Source organism: Callionymus lyra, chromosome 15 (assembly GCF_982586985.1).
Source record: "Callionymus lyra chromosome 15, fCalLyr1.hap1.1, whole genome shotgun sequence".
NCBI lineage: Eukaryota > Metazoa > Chordata > Actinopteri > Syngnathiformes > Callionymidae > Callionymus > Callionymus lyra.
Genome location: NC_141832.1, coordinates 19,122,493 through 19,142,501, shown reverse-complemented (window position 1 = coordinate 19,142,501; position 20,009 = coordinate 19,122,493). Strand labels below are relative to the sequence as shown.

Sequence of the window (20,009 nt, the reverse complement as noted above, 5' to 3'; positions counted from 1 at the left end):
TATTTAATTAGATCTTCTTTTCTTTTTTTTCTTCTAAATCATTCAAGGGTTTGGGTTAGTCTGCAGTGCTGATTGCATGAGTGTGGTCATGCTGTATTTCTGTGACCTTAAAACACCCAGGAATAAGGATAATATGCCACCAACAAGATGTGTTTAGACATACCTTGTGTGTGTGAGAGAGAGTTGGCCAGGGTACGGAAATATGGGTTATTTATCTTATAAACATTCTCAATTTGGCACAACAACACCATCCTTTGAAACGATGTAGAACTACTGCATATCGTCTTGTTTTCAGCGACACAAGATAACATGAATCATTATTTTACAGCTAATAATGTTCATAACTACTCTTTTTGTAGAGCATAGGAAAATGTTATTCAGATCACTAAACTTTAATAAGGAGTAGGGGGGTTAGAAAATAATATATCTATATTCGTCAGCACTGTACTTTTATTTGTAAATGTGTGCTTTCAATTTTTTTTTTACCGTAGGTATTTATGGAGTTATAGTATTAAGTTTATCAAATAAACTAATGAAATTTCTTAGGAACATTTACAAAGATTCAAAGCATTTGATTGCACTTAGGTACAATTCAATCCTGTGAGATCCGGGCGATGATTGAGGACGAGAGGATACAGTCGACTTCAGTAGCTTTTAAAGCTGATTTGAGCATATTGTCGTTTCAAAACACCTCTACTCGTGAGTATTAACAAACTACCAGTGGCGGGCCATCATGCCCAGTAAGGGCTTCAATGCTTGCCTAAACATAATCAGAAATAAATTAAATTTAAATGTTATTAAAAAATGTTTTGTTGTTGTTGTTTATTTTTCTTCTTTGCACTGCTTCCAGGATTGTACATTCATGTTAGAGCTTTCATCCAATCATATTTGAGCTGTCATGTGTTGCCAGAAATCTACCCGAGGCCATCAGAATTTTCAGAGGTGGCTCTTGTACATACAAAAAAAACCGCAGCCGAAGGATTGTGTTAACCAATCAGTTTCCAGCTGGCAACATCTGCAACAGCATCTTGGCAGCTACCCTTCTGATAGCTGCAAAGACGTTGAACGCGTTGAACACGCGACACGTTCTAAAACATTGATTTGGGTTAATTCCGCTGTTTGTTTTTCAACACACAAAGGGCTAAAGAGCTTGATCTGGTCGCGGATATATTTGCAAAGCCATTTTAAGAAAAGCTGGAGGTTGTAAATAAAGTTATGCTAACTCCGAGACAAGTCTTTTACGAGCTTCAAAGGATTTATCCGCCACATTTCCTCCATGAACTATGTGAGTAAATGCATTTTTTTCTAAATAATGTTGCGCTTTATGAGGTCAATAGTGGTGCTTGTGTGTGTGTGTGTCACTTCAGTGTGTGTGCGTTTGTCGCTGAAGCTCGCAGTGTCTGTGTGTGTGCGTGTGCGTTTTCTGTCGCTGCACTTTAATGAGACTCGGATTTTGTTTCCTAACCAAAGACATTTATTCTGGTTGATTTCATCGGTTCTCATTCCCGGGCATCAGAGACGCTGCTGACGCTGTGGTCTGGGCTGTTGTGTGTCGATCATTGATATAGTCATCTCAACGTGACGTAGCTGCTGATTAAATTCTAGCTGTTGTTGTTCCTCCGTGTGTTGTTGTGTTACCAAGTTTCGATGCAGAGTGTGTTCGTCGTGGCCATGGAAACCTCAAAGACTGTAGTCGAGTGATATTTTGATATAATGCACTGATGTTGTGTTTATTTGATTATGATCTAAACGCCTTATTGACCTATAACAGTACACGCTCAGATCCCTGTGGTGCAAGTAAGTAAGTCATTTGTATTTATATAGCGCTTTATAAATAACCTGAAAGTAGTTATTGAGAGGTGGATTCATTCAAACGTGCGCCACTGAAGGCCTATGTGTGAAATGCACGGCCCGCCACTGCAAACTACTAAATAACGGGCAAAAGGTTGAAAGTTCTTTATTATCAATCTAAGATATGAACAAAAACACTACTAATTTCTGAATTTCCCATGACAGAAATAAGACATTTGTAAAGTAATTTGCAGGTCAGGGAAGTTATAAATAATAGCAGAATTTGTGATGAAAGGTCATGTAGGACGTAAAAAATATACATGAATTTAAGTAAGAATAATGAAATATATTCCTTTTATTGAGCTGAACCGTGTCTGTGCTAAGCCGTTCCCCGTCCCTCCCTCCATCGACACTCCTGTAAACAGCACTGCATGGTGCTCCAGTGAACGCTGCCCTCTGATCTTACCGGCTTGTCGAGAGTCAAAGGTCAGTGAGCTGTAGTTTCTCACACAAAGTATCAGACTCCAGCTCTACATTCCCCTACGACACACTGTGCTGGTATTCGGTTTACCATGAGTCCTCCTCTTGCACAGGGTTTTCAGCAAAGGTCAAATCCTCCTATAGCCTTGGAGCGATCACGACATAAAGCGATTCAAGTCCCTCGCATGAATATTTGAAGTTAAGAGAAAAAGAGTATTTTAAACTTCATTCTTGGAACATTGTCATAGAACGATCATAAAGCATAAATAACACCCTTTTTTCAGTAGCTTTTATCTCAGAATGTAGATGCAAAATCACTTTAAAACGATCCAACATCACAGCGGGATTTTAAGCCTTTCTGCGACAAGACACAAGCTTCAGTACGACAAACTTTGTGTGTTCAAGTGATTTACGTTGTGTGCAAAATCAGTTTCAATGCAGCAATAAAAAAAAATAGATTTGTGTGAGCAGATAGTGCTGTCCCTGCACATTTATAAGAGTGTTGTAAATCAAAAGTAAACATCATGCCTGTAAAGGAACAAAACACAAGTTGTTTTGTATGGGAAAAAAGAAAGATATTCCCTCAATTTATTATGATTTTCTTGGAAAAATTCATGTTTTAGAAATGTAACTGTAATATACAAAAGAGCAACAATTATATATTGTTTGAATAGAAACTGAAATAACACTCAATGTCAAATCACAGTTCTGTGTCAAAAAAGAAAAAACTGAAATTTGCACAAAATGGGTAAAAATGGCAGGATAGAAAAGGGTTAACAGATTTTTTTTTTAAATGTCTCTTTCTGTAATTGTTGAGCAATTATTTTTTTTACTTGGCCAATGCAAAATATTTACAGATTTAAAATCCACATTATGGCTGATTTTCAACCTGTTTATGATACTGATAATAAAACATTTTACCCTTGTTTTATTCCATGTATTAAAGAAAGGCATCAAGATCATGTCGACATCTGAAGTTTGGAAACGAGTGAATGCTTTTTATTTATGATCAAGGCTATATTCCAGTTGTTATACAAAACTAGAAAAAGTCCAATTTTTTTTTTTTTCATTTGTTTTACCAAAACATGATGTTTTCTATTTGTATCCCTTGTATATCCTTATACTGTTATATCTGCAGAAAAATGCTAAAATATGCAGTTTGTTCAAATGTAAAAGGGAACAAGTCTAGCATTTACCTTATTGTATTATGGGTATTATAATCAAAAGAGATGTTATGCAAAGATTAAAGAAAACAAAGAACATTTAGGGCATTAAAGCAGGAAACAAAATCATCTATTATTAGACTTGAACAGGTTTATGGTATCAGGTATGAGGGTTTACAGTCAGAACAGAACAGGCTCCCAGGGTCGAAGACACTGCTTCTTTCTAAAATCAAAATATCGTGTCAAGAGCTGCCAATCATCTTCCAAGCTGTGCAAAACAATCAGGAGTGTCTTGTTTGATTGTGTTGAAGTGATGAATTTTACGAGTCTGTTTTTACTATGTTCCTCCTCTTTTTTTTGTGAGAAAATAATCTGCGGGATGTGATTGAACCAGAGATGCGTGTGGGAGGTTAGGATTAGGGCCAGAATATGAGAAAGATGGGATCTAATGAGGTTTTTGCATTCTGAACAGAGGTGGCCACCCCTGTGGCAGGACTCGATAAAAACTAAACAACTAAAAAGTACTTTTCAGCACAAAGACAAATCACAAAATGAATAATAATTCCAACTTTTTTTTCCCAGTTTGGACAGTCCATCTTAATCATGACATAGATAGTGTCTAGATGATGTCATAGCTATTAAATAAGGGACAAACCAACGTCATATTTTCATCGAAAAACGCTTTGATCCAATCCCTAGCATTGTATTTTGTTGTCTTGGGAGACTGATAATTTGGGATTTAGAACACAGGAATCAGGGCAAACCTCGATCTTTCCCATATTAAACCAGGGAAAACAATAGCCTCAACCTTATGGTTTGTGTCCATGGATGCAACAGAGCGATTATGGCAGTGGCAGGGAAATAATCTGGATAAGCTGGGCATGAGATTCAGTGGCCGATAGACCACTCTTACACACATCTTTAGACATCAATGAGGCAAAGTAACAAAGAAGGAAGGACACAACAAGAAATGAGTATATCAGGGACAACTCAAGTGGAGAAGTTCGCAGATAAATAAAGCGAGGTCAGATTTAAATGGACAAAGCATATTAGAAATAGAAAAGTACCAGGTAAATGACGAAGAGGAAGAACATGATTGAGGTTCAGGTAAAAGGGAGGCGGATATGGTGTGGTTACGCCTGTCAGTAAATGCTAGAAATTAGGTTTCGATTTCCAAAAAAACATTGCTGAATAAAGAATTTTTACTTTTAACATAACAATGGAATGGATTCATTGTGATATTGATAAGAGTACTGTAGAGAAGACTGTATAAGCGTTTGTTGACTGCACTGTGGCGACTTAAAGAGAAATGAAACATCGTTTCCAATTAACCAAACATGCATTTATAGGTCATGACACAGAACGAGAAACTGAAGATGTGTTTCACTGGTGACGGAGAAGTACCTTCAATCATGTCTTTTATAAACAGCAACTATATGACTTTTCTGTAACCTTTAAATGATCTCTTACAAAATGACAATTTCCTTTCTTACAAATAACCTTTTCTGTAGGTGAAAACAAGCAACAAGAACCCCCTTCTTTTTTCAACTCAACACTCATTCTCTCTTAATTGAAAATTCTAAATAAAGGCCAAACCGTAGAATGTAAAAGATACAGGATTTAGTAAAGGTCAAGGGTAGTAAATAGTCAATAGTTTACAGTAAATTAGATGTGAAGGGGATTTGGGGCAATATCATGAAAACGTGTTACATTTATCTCTCTAATATTTATTTGTTTTCAAGTCATTTAAGTCGGTTCATTTCATATGGTGTTTGGAAACTTTGTTTAATGAAACAAATGTATATTTAAAAAAAAGGATATATCTCATTAAACGGCAATGAATAATGTGAAAACCCAACTCTCCTGACTCACTCACATGTCAAATGTTAAAGTCTTTCTCTCTAAGATGCAGTAAGTCCCTCATGACCATGTTTTGAAGTTATTAAGATTAAGATGTTATCTCCAAAAAAATGTGTTTTTTAGTGGGCGGGGCTTAGGTTCTAATATAAATATTTCAATGACAAGAGAGTTTGTACAAACAAGCATACTGCTGAGTGCAATAGAGTCCAAGATCTATTTAAAACACACTTAAATCAACACATCAGTTGCCCTGTAATTCCAAAACCATATGTTTTCTACAATCAGGGGTAGACAATTAAAGGTTCTGTGGCTCCCATCAGGCAATAAAAGAAATCTAAAACAAAATGGTAGATTTTTCGGGGAACATCATACTATAGCTAAATGGAAAAAAAAATCCTATAACAAGTTATATTCAGAAGAAAACTAAGTAATGAAATAAATAATAAATACAATTACACAATAAACTTGTTAGATAGCCACAGACCCCTGATGTATTAACTGCATTATAATGTGGTGAGCCTACTACTAATGTGGCTTACAAGAGCCACACCAGGATGATTTCTATGGGTTTAATTATATTTAAAGTTTAGCTTTGTGTCTTTCTTTTTTTTCTTCATTTTTTCTTCCTTTCTTTCATTCTGGGACGCCTGTGTTTGTCTTATGTTGTCAAGGCCTAGAGTTTTTAAATTGTAGGTATTTTTTAACTGTGTATTTCTTTTGATTGTTCAAGTGCTTTGTGACCCTGGTCTAGAAAGGCGTATTACTATTACTATTACTTTGTTTTGTTTTGTGTGAGCTGGAAACAAACAGTGTGCGACAAGAACTGAACAAAAAACGGGTCACGCTTACGACTACACCCCTGATAACTTTCACAACAAGTAAATTTTTTGCACTTATAAAACACTATAAAACCAATTGGTTCCAGGTCTCATTCTCCAAGTTAAGGAAACTACTCAAACCAACACAGCTCTCTAACAAAGCAGCTATTATTAAAAATAAACACAGGGTGACATAACAATAACTCTTTCAGCTCTTTCAGAAAAAGACTTCTTTATGTAATACAGGGTCATTCAAATGTTACCCTATTTATTTATTAATTGTTATTTTAGAAATATTAACCAATTTGATGAAGAGAATTTGAATACTTTTTTCTGATTTGACTTGATACAGCCAGTTGGTTTCTCAAACTCTTCTTCACTTTTCCAGGGTTCGAATTTAAACTGCAGCAATCACGTCATTTTCCGTGACCGTCCTCCACACTTGCCTTATTGTCCTGAAAAATATACCCGTGTTTACTCAAAACCCTAACGAATGAAAGATAGAAGCTATTTAGCAATAATGAATGCAATTTTATCACAGTTCCCAACATAACCTGATCACATGCAGATCTGGAGGATAACAACTGACTAACCCATTTGTTTCGCTAACAAGACAAGTATCGCGTTTGTCCTCATCCGTCCGCTTGGATAAACAATCAGATTTTTAGCCAAATTCCACATTCACACACAAAGGCGACGCACACACAGACACACAAAGACAAATTAATTAGATATTCTTCTCATGTGATTCTGACTTTTCCACTATGTCATATTGAAGTGATTAATTAATTTGTGTTTATTATTTTTGCATGTTTATTTTAGTTCCATAAAGTCCTCTCTACTTGTTTAATTCTTGCTCATCCTGTTTTAGGTTCTCAATGTTCTTTAAAGGGCACCTAATGTGAAAACCCAACTCTCCTGACTTATTCACAGGTTCTAAATGTTGAAGTCGTCCTCTTCAAAATGCAGTAGGTTGATGTTTCTCCGTTTTGAAGTTGTTTTAATAAAGTTCTCTGCCTTCTGAAATCTCGCCAAACGAGATTAAGGTTTAAATTAAACATTCTGACGTCACTCTGGTGGAGGAGTCCTCCCCTAGATCGGTTAAGTACCTACATGTTAATCGTAAAACAAAATAAATATTGATGTAAACATAGTGAGAGTTACTTCTGTCTTTAGGTGTTTTTGTAATGTGTACATTAAGCAACAAACCTGATTTTTAGTTTGTTTTAGGGGTGAGTTTGATATTTACGATAGTCCTTGAATGCAACACGTGTTTTGTGACCAATCAGAGGAGAGTGGGCGTGGTTGCTTGGACAAGACTTGTACTGTGTCTCAAATCGCATACTTCTCTTAGTAGACTAGAAGTTAGTATGCATCAGGATAGTGTACGTACTAACTAGTACGCAAACTCTCCACAGATAATATGTCTCAAATCAAACACTGCCGCTACGCACTAACAGGAAATGACGCAACCTGTAAGTACATGCATGCATATATATATATATATATATATATACGCATATATATGACGTAACTTCCGTTTACAACATCACTAAGATGGCGGCCGTTTAGGGTAGATAGTGTCCATCGAACCGTACTCATTTTTGTGGGCGTTTTATTAGGCCAATTTAGTGTGAATGCCGCACTAAATATCACATACTAAGAATTGAGACGCACTAAAAATACTAACTTTGTAAGTATGCGATTTAAGACAGAGCATTCTTCTCCAGCCAAAACGTCGCATTATAAGTGGGCGGGGCTTAAGCGTATTTTCTAATGTAAATATCTTTATTAAATGAGAGTTTTGTGAAAAAAGAAACCTTCCTAGAACAATTGAAGAGACACTTAAATCGGCACATTAGGTTCCCTTTAATCCACGATCCCTGACATTTGTGGATGCTGCTACAGATATATAATAAATTATACCAGTTATCAAGTAGTACATGGGCCACTACATGAGTTATAAACTGGTTCAGAAGTAGGTCTGTAGATTAGGTTATGTTAAGGGAAAGGCCCACAGTGTGAATGAGAATAATTCAACAATAATACTTTAATTGTACCAACACCCTTGTAGTTCAAATGATGCTACACTTTTAGGATACATTTAGCCAATTATATTGCTATTTATAGTCCGTCGTTTTGTTTGCCGACGTTTTCTTTGTACTAGTATAATGACTATCCCAGAAGCAACAGAATCAAAGACTATGTGGTCAGTTGTAGATCGTGTTAACCATTTAAAACTGTAGTGTGAACTGAACTTTCTATTCTTATTCATCCTTTTATAAATCTGTGGAATCTTAATTTCCCAAATAACCTTACCAAGGAATTAAAAATGTACTATTTATCCAGTTCCAGCATCCACGATAAAGGAAGGAGATTAACAATTTTGTTTTTGTTTAATTTTTGAAACAGACTTGGTTTCACAAAATTCCAATGAGCTTCTATAAAGGGTTAAACTTTTTTGACTTCATTATTTTTTAGTAAAAGATACTAAGCTAATTATTTGTCCAAAACGATGTAAATTCTCGAATTATTTATGAAAGAAGCATATTTTATACAGACTGAAATTTGTATTTGTGCTCTGAGGTGCAAAAAATTAGTTTCCTATTAGATCAAATGCATTCTGCAAATGCAAGTCTTTACATGACATTCATACATAACTCCTTGCTGAGGTCATGCAGTACTTTCAGCCATATGTCTACACAACTACACAGGCTCCTCCTCAAAGACACCAAGGTTTTGGTAGGTTTTTTTTTTTTTCTAATCGATACTGCCATCATGGAAAATGGTTGATAGAAAATATCCCTTCTTTATCAGAACTCGACACAAGTGTGAGGGAGAAAAATGGCTTCTCCCAGTTTATCCAAACTGCCCTGGGCGAAAATCTAAAAAAAGATAAGTTGCCAGTCACTGACAAGAAGGCTTTATTGGACCTTTGGGACATCAGCTGGGGTGTGTGTTTCATGTCAAGCATGACAACAAGGAGCCAGAATATTTTGTGTGGATCCTCACAGAGATTTAAACTTTACACAACTCCTCAATGCTGCTAACTCAACTGACAGTGCACGTATGGAGCAGTTGTAGAACTTGTGGGCACATGACTATATTTATAATTGAAAAGGTAAATGCTTATTCAAAATCTTGAAAAATAACTTGAAGATTTAAATTGCAATATTATCAAGACTGTGACTGTAACATGCAATACCAAAATAATGCGAACCTATTCTTATCTTAACTGCCGACAGCAAAAGATAAAACACCCTATGGGTTGTAAAGATGTCAGAAGAAGGCCCCATAAACGTTACAAAGTCGGCCAGTTTGGGATTCGATATCCACCAATTGTAATTGGCTTTCCTCACACTCTCTCTTGCCAGACGGTGACACATGTTCTGTGTCAGATAGGCTTTTAATCCACTGAAAAGCCATGGTCTTTGAACTCCATGCCCAGGAGAATTACCCAACACAAAAGAATAGGGACGTTACAATTATAGATTTCCTCGGTATATTGATTATCAGACCAGAAATATTTAGATTTCTTTTTTTTTTTAATCATATTTTCTTTAATGATTGGGTCAAACTGTTAGGTAACTTAGCCCGGACTAGCCCAGCCTCGCCTCTGAGTTTTTTTTAAACAAATGCACACAAGGTATGAGGCAACAGAGGCTTCACGACATAATAATGCTCAGGAACAACGTTTTTCTATCTTGAACATTGTCAGCATTATGACCTGCTTATTGATTTCTCAAATGAATGAATGTGTAAAATCACACAAAAACTCTTTGTATGACATAACATCTCGTTTAGTTCCACCTTTAATGTATAAGATTCGATGCAAGATAATGGTTTCATGCTTTAGCGTCACTTTATGACGTGCTTTATAGAACGGCGCGCAGTCAAGAAATGTGGGTTGTGTAACTCTGTTCACGATTTCTTCTTTGTATGACTATGTATCCGCCAGCATATTTTATATAATCATAGCATGTAATACCCTGAAAACAAGCCCAGAGAGGTTACAGAAAAGTATACATCGTGAAACACAGAATATAAACCCAATTTGGACGGTTCAAGATTCAAGAACATACTGTCAAAACAATAACAATGACAATCATACGGAGAATCAATGAAACAATAGCAACAAAATGGGGGGGGGGGCATGTGTAAAGGGATCTTGTTACGTATGGAGGCAGTGATTGACAGGGCAGCCTACAGGTCTGCAAGTAACAGCATGGAAAATTGGCTCGACATCTTTACTTCTGGAGATACATTTGTGCAACCTCATAGCTGGTGGGGTTTACCTCCCAGTTCAGCCCCATGCAGTGTAAAGTCAACATTTCCCTGATACACATCACATCATCCAAAACTTTAACAAAAAGCAAATGGATTTAAACAACTGTCAGTTCTATAAATAATGGACAGAATACAAAGTCTGACAGATCATGTGAAGGCGAATAAAAGGATTAACTAAATCATAGAGAGATGGAGGGAGGGAGGGAGGGGGGGGGGGAGAGAAAAGTGAAATTATTTGGTTGCTGACTCTTCAGGCAGGCTCTGGGAAAGAGAGCACGCTCTGGACAGCAGCGATCAGTAACTCCATTCGACAGATGGATCAGAACGGTCCTGCTCGAGACCAGACTAAAAGCTCAGGGTCACATGACTAGTGGATTATCATTAGCCCAACTGACACTGGGGGAGGGAAGCTAGCATGTCACCACATGCTTCCTGATCACTTCCTTTCGACATTTGGTTTTTCAAACCTAATTCCTTCTTCTTTTTTTTTTTTTTTAAACATACATTTAATTTAGAGAAGATTTAACCTGGTAAATAGAATTAAAAGCAGAATTGAACTCCCAGATTTGTGAGCCAAGTCTGCAACCTGACGGATGGATATTAAAACCCAATTGGCCAGTTTACTAATCACAGGGAAAACGTTGGGGGCACAAGTGCACAAAATTCATTACCCCTCAGACTGCTTAATCCATACCACACACGGCGCGTCACTCTGCAACTTCTGCAGGGCTGTCATCTTCCCGTGGCCCTGCAGAAAAATCATCACCGAGGAAGCTGGGAAACATTCTACCGCCGTATGCATGCACGGGATGATCGACTGCCCACATACTGAATTAAATGCTGAGAGACACTGACCTTTACCTCTCTCTAAATTACAGCCAGGCTAAGATGTTTTATTGATCGTAAAAATAAATAAAAAAGGCGCACACTGTTGACGAAGATAAACAGACCTCCTATGTCATTTGAATTGGGCTGTGAAACATTGACAAAGATGTGTTGTTATCGTGTTCAAATTATCAACGTTGAAAAAATATAGTAGTTTCACGTTAAATGGTTATATATTTATTTATTTTATTATTTGAATCGCGTGTTAAGATGGGGGATGTAATTACTATACGGCATAATTCAAAGAGAAACATCTTCAATAAAATCTGTCATTGTTAACAACTTCCTGTTTTGTTTTTTCCCTCTGCTGGTGCTTGGGGCAAAAATCAAGAAGTAAAAGGCGACAACAAAAGCGGTGAATGTATACGTCTGCCAAGGAGCTCATTTCCTACTAAACCGGGGCTATAGTAAAAGAAAAATATACACAACTTCCATGACACAAGAAGAAAAGGGTTGAAAGTGCAGAGCAATGTTATTGTTGAGATTTAAAGATGGCAGTGTTACCATAAGATAAGGAACAGAGATGATCAATGCCAAGAGTTGTAAAGAGAATTTCAATGACAGTAAAACTGAAGGAAAAAGATTGGATGGGAATAATACACAGTTAAAGCCAGTTGGGTTAACATGATGCATCCAAGAGTGCTACAATACTTTTGCTACTTGTGTGATAAGAGAAATACTAATCAAAACACTCAATCCGAAATGCAAAGAAAAACCTTTGAAGAGTCAAAAGCCTAAAACTAAATTTGTTGGAAAAAGACAATAAGGTAGTAGACACGTCACATCTCATATTTACCCTTCAGTATTTTAAGTACTTTTGCATTTTATGTTTTAATTGTATGATGTTAATTTCTATCTTATTTTTGTAAAAGTTAGCAAGAACTGAAGCTTGATTTGAAAAGAGAGAAAACTAACACAGACAAATATTTGCTTGTCGCTGAAAACAGTTCCGCCTTTTTCTCATCTTTTGTAATACAGTTCAGTCGTATTGTGTTTGATAGTTATTCCCTAGAAATACTCCATATGTTACACATGTCAATTAGCCAAAGAGTTTTTTCATGAATTGCGACAACATACGCCACAACTCGACATTTTACAATCATGGTATTCAGTGAATCATCTATACCAACAATGGGAAATGTGCCAAAAAAATCTATCAGCCAAAAATGATTTTTCATGCTAGACAAATATTTAGTGAGCATTGCCAAGAGCGAACTCGGCAAGAAACATTTATCAAGAAAGAAAAAAACAGCAACCAACACACGACGAACAGTACAGAGCTGAAATACACTTGGCAGACACTGAACACATAACCAATGTATTCTTGGACCAGTTATGAGTTTTCAGTTGCAAACGAGAGCTCTTTGTTGCGCGACATCTTTGACAGCGAGTTGCTTAACCTCCAGCAACAAATATCTCAAAAACGGATCCGCTACTACTCTAGTGTTTTGAAAAAAACATCTGCATCCATTTGATGTTCAGTTCTTTTTGTTGTTGAGTGCATGTCGTACATGCAAGAAACCACCTGCTGTACCTTGTATCATTTTTAATAAGCAATATGTCAAATGCAAAGAAAGGGCAGCAATTAAAAAGCATTTATCAAATATGCATTAGTTGCCAGAGTTGTGTATTAGCGTCTACTTTTGGACACTAGTTGGTCGGGATGAATCTTCATGAAGCAGTGTTAACATACATCAGTAGATGTTGCTCTTGGCATCAAATGATCAAAAGTTTCATTAAACCATAAGCAAAAAGCCAAAGATTATACAGGAAGTTGTGCCATCTAGCTAGCTCTGAAAATTCACAGACCTTTCTTTGCATCTTGACGTGTCAAGACTCACAGGCTGATGGTACTTCGGAGATAAATTTAGTTTTGCAAAAAGAAAACCCAACCCATCCAGTCGGTGATCAAAAATGAAACCAACATTTTTTTTTTTGTTCTGTGTGGCCCAGTTACAAATGCCTCACAGACCTGATTGTTGTAACGGGAAACTGGACTAGTTACAGCAATGACTTCTTGTTTTGGATTCACAGTGACATGTTGACTAAATATTTCTCTGTTATATACTCAGCAATTACATTCTAAATTTTAGATACTTCTACAGAAAAAAAAAGGTTCAGGGGAAATATGTGTTTGAATGTTTGCTCTTGCTTTTAATTTGTTATTAATTTGCTGTTATATTTGAGCAGGAAAAAGAGATAAGAGCCATCGATTGCAACAACTAGATGGGTTTTTGTGAGATTTTTATTGGTCGATAAAGCATCATTTAATATTTATACAGAGTATACGGATACACCAAAATATTGTATTTATTAATTAAGTTTGCTTTTAAATCTTATTTATTTTTTATCATAGTTCTTATATCTAGGTGCTTGTTTCTGTTTTTATATTGCTTTCTGGTAATGAAAGTTATTTTGATTCTGAAATGGTTAATATATCAATAAATGAGCTGTAATATAAAATAATTTCACAGCGTTTGTTAATTTTTGTGTTTCTTTCAACGTAACATCCTCCTTTGCCAAAGTAAAAGTGTAAATCCTGTGATGGCCTGAGGACGAGAGGATACAGCCCCCTCTCCGGCAGCTTTTTAAAGCTGATGTTCGGACATATTTTGGTTTCAAAACAAAAACGAAAGCAGTTACGAAGAGTCATTACTACAAACATATCTTATTTTTTTTTTCTCTACAGCTTCGCAATATATCGCACCTGTATCGCGATACATATCGTATCAGTAGATACATAGGAATGTAGTCACAACAACAACTAAGGTTGTTTTTTTTAAATTCTGCGCTTACTTAAAGGTGGTAGAAAAGCCTAACGGATGGATGTATAAACAGAGGCGATGGCACCACTGAGAGCTTGAAAGCATATTTGCAAGAGTGTTATTACAGTGAATGTGAGAGAAAGTGTCAGCGGGTGAGTCAGCGAGCTGTCAAACGTATGCACTTCATTACACGGGTGTTCAGACACACCAAAATATTGTATTTATTAATTAAGTTTGCTTTTAAATCTTATTTATTTTTTATCATAGTTCTTATATCTAGGAGGTGCTTAGTTCTGTTTTTCTATTGCTTTCTGGTAATAATTTTTTTTTTTTTAATTCTGACTATATACTAAATATATCAATAAATGAGGTGTAATATAAAATAATTTCACAGCGTTTGTTAATTTTTGTTTTTCTTTCATCAGTTTTATCTTGACCTTTAAAGTATATACTTTATTGAATATTGTTTTGATTGTTTAAGCGCTTTGTGACCCTAGTCTGGAAAAGCTATACAAATAAAAATTACCTTCTTACTTACTTCGCCAAAGTAAAAGTGTAAATCCTGTAATGGCCTGAGGACGAGAGGATACAGCCCCCCCCCCCCCTCCGGCAGCTTTTTAAAGCTGATGTTCGTACATATTTTGGTTTCAAAACAAAAACGAAAGCAGGTACGAAGAGTCAATACTACAAACATATCTTATTTTTTTCGCAATATATCGCACCTGTATCGTGATACATATCGTATCAGTAGATACTAAGGAATGTAGTCAGAACAACAACAACAATTAAGGTTGTTTTTTTTTAATTCTGCGCGTGTTTAAAGGTGGTAGAAAAGCCTAACACATGGATGTCTCAACAGAAGGAGCTTTAAAGCATATTAACAAAGAGTGTTATTCCAGTGAATGTGAGAGAAAGTGTGAGCGGGTGAGTCAGCGAGCTGTCAAACTTATGCACTTCATTACACGGGGGTTCAGACTCCTCTGGGGGGGTTTGACGCCCTTTTTTATTACAGGCGAAGACAGTAAAACAGCGTGTGTGTGTGTGTGTGTGTGAGTGAGAGAGTGTGTGTGCTGCCGAGAGTTATCGACGTGACCTTGTTTGAATTTGGGGAGCCACACACTGGAGGTGACGCTACAAAACAAACTTCACATTCGTGCTCGCATGACAGCGAGCGGAGGAAGAAGGAAAGAAGAGAAGAAGAAGAAAAAAAGAGAGAAACAACCAAACCCAACAAGTTGTCGCTGTAGAAACACAACCGCGACGAGCCTCTCTTCAACTACACAGAAACATGTTTTCGAACCGAGCCTTTCGCGAGTGAAGTACGTGTTGTTTTGTTTACAAAAAAAAGCTGGAGGAATGAATATTTGTTTCGCAACGTCGCGCCTGCGAAGCGGACGGACAAGTGCGTTTGTTTCCCGCGGACTTGAGCAGCGAATAGAAATGTCTTCTTCTCACCTTCGTTCCCGCGGCGACTATCCGCTTTTCATGGAAGAAAAATTCGGAATTTGCGGCGACGACAGTCGAGCGCAGATCTCTTGACAGTCTAGTTTCCAACTGTTGGCCTCTCTCTCTCTCTCTCTCTCTCTCTCGCTCTCTTTCTATCTAGCCCCGCCCACTTCCGGCTCCTCCTGTCAGTCAAAACGACAAACTATTCATTCAGTAACACAATGATTAAATAGAAATGTTATTTATTATTTATTTGTACACGTTTATCTAATTTTATTTTGTATTGTATTCATCTTTTTTTATTTGATTCGTAGTGTTGAATATTTATATTTTGTAATGCCATCACTACAAATTCCTGTGTTAATGTGTAAATAAAGTTTTCACAGTTTAAGAATTTCTTTTTTATCCGTTTGCTGTGCGGATTATAAATATTATTTTAATCAGTTTAATGTATTTTTATTATTTTCTATTTAGAAAGGCGCTATATAAATAGAGATTATTATTATTATTATTATTATTATTTATATGTCATTTTGTGGTAATGACTCTTATTTCTATTTTTATTGTATTTTATTATTTTATTTTGTAATGCCACCACAGGAAAATCCTGTGATGTTTACGACACTGGCAATGAAAGTTTCTGATCCTATTTGACCCCCCATTAGAATTATCTTTTTTTTATTATTTTATTATTATTTAATTTATTATGCCCGAGTTGTCAAATATGTATTATTTATACATTTAAGACATTATTTAAATCTGCTCAACATGATTTTATTTTAGTATTTAGAATTTATTAGAAATGTATTTTTTATTTATTTAATTAGAATTTAGAGGGAAAGGGCAAATCGATCAGTACGTTATTTAATACATAATAAATATTTCCAGAATGTCAAATCCTGTTGTGTTATCAGTTTTATCTTGCCCTTTAAAGTATATACTTTATTGAATATTGTTTTGATTGTTTAAGCGCTTTGTGACCCTGGTCTGGAAAAGCGCTATACAAATAAAAATGACTTACTTACTTACTTTTATTACTTGAAATAGAGGTGGAAGACCACCATTAAACATTTTAAAGGTCTACATATGATGGTTTTGCATTCTTTTCATTAGCTTCAAATAACATACAGAAGGTAGATTTCCTCTTAGTCATGTTAATATCAATTGTACTACTGCCTGATTATGTAAATTATGAATAATGTGTCTTTTATTTACTAAAATATGTATAAATAAAATACAATAACATCACGTAGCCATTGATAATAGGTGTCATTATAAATAGAAGAGTGATATGTGTTATTATTTATTTATTATACATATTTTAGAAAATAAAAGGAAAAACCTTAAATGTATAAATTGTTAGATCTTTATCTTCAAATGTGTTTGAAATACCTTTTAAACATTTTGCAATTTTCCAAATAAAATGTTTAAACCAAACTTTTTTTTTTTGGTGTAATTCAGTTTTCAAATGTAATTTCTTGAATCCTGGCAACAAACGAGTAACGGTATTAGAGTTAATTTAATAGAAACAAGATTCTTGTATTTAAAAGTGTCACATGGTTGTCCGCGCACTTTTATCGACGGGCTAAGCTAGCAAGTGAACCCTTTCCTTTGCTTAAAAATACAATTGAAAAATAATTTAAAGAATGTTTGTTTTAATCTCTTATATGTTACATTCGGTTTGGTTAAGTTTTACAAACACTAACTACCAAAAAGAGCAGATTAATCATATCAAATGTCATGCAAACTTCATGTATAAGTCTTGAGACCTTGGCTCCTGCCGGAGTTTGAGTGATGTCTTCTACTGTCTGCAGTTTCGCTTAAAAAATGCATTATCATAATAACCAAACTAGTACTAGTATAACTACAGGTTGAAGGATTATTATTTTTTTGGTAAACAAAAACATTAGAGCAAATATGTAATCTTGTGATAGTTAGTTTTGTGGTTAGCTAGTGATTTTGGTAGAATAATTTCCTAGTAAAAATTACTAGTAAAGAAATATGGTAAAGTAGTAAGTGATAAGTTATTAAAAAGCTAACAACTGTAGTAGTCAATTAGCTAATGCTAACAACTGTAGTAGTCAATTAGCTAATGCTTACAACTGTAGTAGTCAATTAGATAATGCTAATAACTGTGGTAGTCAATTAGCTAATGCTATTAACTGTAATAGTAAATTAGCTAATGCTAATACCTGTAGAAGTCAATTAGCTAATGCCAATAACTATATTAGTGAATTGTTTAATGCTAATAACTGTAGTAGTCAATTAGCTAATGCTAATAACCGTAGTAGTAAATTAGTTAATGCTAATACCTGTAGTAGTCAATTAGCTAATGCTAATAACTGAAGTAGTCAAGTGGTCCATGCTAATAACTGTAGTAGTCAATTAGCTAATGCTAAAACATGTAGTAGTCAATGAGCTAATGCTAATAACTGAAGTAGTCAATTACATTATGCTAATACCTGTAGTATTCAATTAGCTAATGCTAATACCTGTAGTATTCAATTAGCTAATGCTAATACCTATAGTAGTCAATTATCTAATGCTAATACCTATAGTAGTCAATTTGCTAATGCTAATACATATATCAGTTTATTCGCTAATGCTTGTAGCAGTTTATTGTTCCACATGTAATGATATCTTTAGTCAAGAGTCCAGCAAATGCAACTTTATCTGTACAACAGTGACCTCGTCTGGGTAAAAACAGAACTTACCTCATACAAGTTCAAAGAAAACCTTAAATGTCATCCAGGTGAGTAAAAAAAACCAAATCTGATAAAAAATACATTTTATTCAACCTCTCCGCACGTTCGTTTCAATTCAATTAGGAATATTTTAATTGCTTTTATATCTCTGGGTATTGAATGTGTCCGACCCACTACGGCTTGTTGAATACACACACACACACACACACACACACACACACACACACACACACACACACACACACACACACACACACACACACACACACACACACACACACACACACACACACACACACACACACACACACACAAAGATAAAACTGCTGAATTAGTGCCTGAGGACACGACATTCATATTCTACCTAAATTGGAAATGCTGTCAATCAAAATTGTAATATAAATTATTAAATACGTTTATGGAATAAAAACAATAATAATAATAATTATCTCTATTTATATAGCGCCTTAATAATAAGACTTCCCAACATTTAAAAATAAGAATTCATATACTCAATATAAATCCAATCACACACCTGTAATATTTTATTTTTTGAAAACAAATGTAAATAAATAAACACTTCTTTAGAGTGAAATATCTCTGCCAAGGAGCCGATAAAATAATTTTTGTTGTCTGATGAACGGATCTCAGATGCTAATCCGTCAGTAAATACATTTTGATTTTGTTCAAAAAATTCCATCTGGATAAAAAAATAAAAATAAATAAAAAACAGCCACTTTTTTTGCTCGCTCCTACTATAATTGCAAGAGAACACTGCCCCCTGTTGGCCCAGTAAGCTCATTGATATGGATGCTATTTCAAATGCTTAAAAAAAAAGAACTATACAGATATCAAATGTAGGGCAAAAGTATTGGCTAATTTATGATAGTTTTGGTGATAATTTTAATTTTATAGGTGATTTTTTAAGCCCTGACTTGGCGTACAAAGATAAAAATGTAAATCTACAAAACCAATCTCAAGCTTTAAATGATAAATATTCAATTTGTGTAACATGGATCTCATGTGAGTCAATGTGTAAACAGATTTATGCCCCCAACACACACACACACACACACACACACACACACACTTGTTTGATTCCTTATCGATCCTCTAGATGAGCTGGCCTCGCTCCACATCTGAAGAGTGACAGTTGCTCCCGCAGACAGCTGAGTCAGCAGCTCATCCACACACTTTAATGTCCAGTGTGTGTTCATTTCCCAGCAGCAACACAAACCAAACACACTAAGAAAAGAGTGTGTGTGTGTGGTGCTGGTGTTGGGTGGGGGGGGGGGGGGTTGTTTACCCTGAGAGAATCAACGATGCAGAAGCGGTTATCTTCACGCTTGTGTTTATGTAGCTGTTTTAACGCAGCTGTCACGTATGGGCCCTGAAGGCCCCACACGACCACTTCAGTGCCATCATGTGAAAACTGGATCGGTGTAACAGAAACGTACAGCTCTTTCTTTCTCTCTCTCTCTGTGTGTCGTTTGTGTGACTCAAACTAAAATCAGGAAGTAACGTGACACATTGAAAGGTTGAATGTTTCGATTTACAGCTAAAGAAGAAGTCGTTGAACGAACACGAAATGTACTCGCCTGCGCTTTCATAAATCATGTCAGATGCTGAACTCAATCTGTCGCGGCCGATCAGCATATCTAATGCTCAAAGATTTGGGTCGTAAATTAGGGTTGTTGTACTTTTTTTTTTTTAAAAAGAGGACATACGGATGAAACGCCAAAAAATTGTGGGAAAAAATGACACCTTGGTGATTAAAAACCATGCTTATAATGCGTAAAAGCAAAATAA

The 20,009-nt window shown here is 35.6% G+C and overlaps 1 protein-coding gene across 1 annotated transcript in view; it reads right to left on the bottom strand.

The window, feature by feature from the left end:
• Positions 1-15,628, bottom strand: part of stat5a (signal transducer and activator of transcription 5a) — a 62,568-nt gene extending 46,940 nt beyond the window's left edge. The window contains exon 1 of the mRNA XM_087810080.1: positions 15,505-15,628. The gene's annotated coding sequence lies outside the window, so the exon portion shown is untranslated. The remainder of the gene's footprint in view (positions 1-15,504) is intronic.
• Between the last annotated feature and the right edge of the window lie 4,381 nt (positions 15,629-20,009).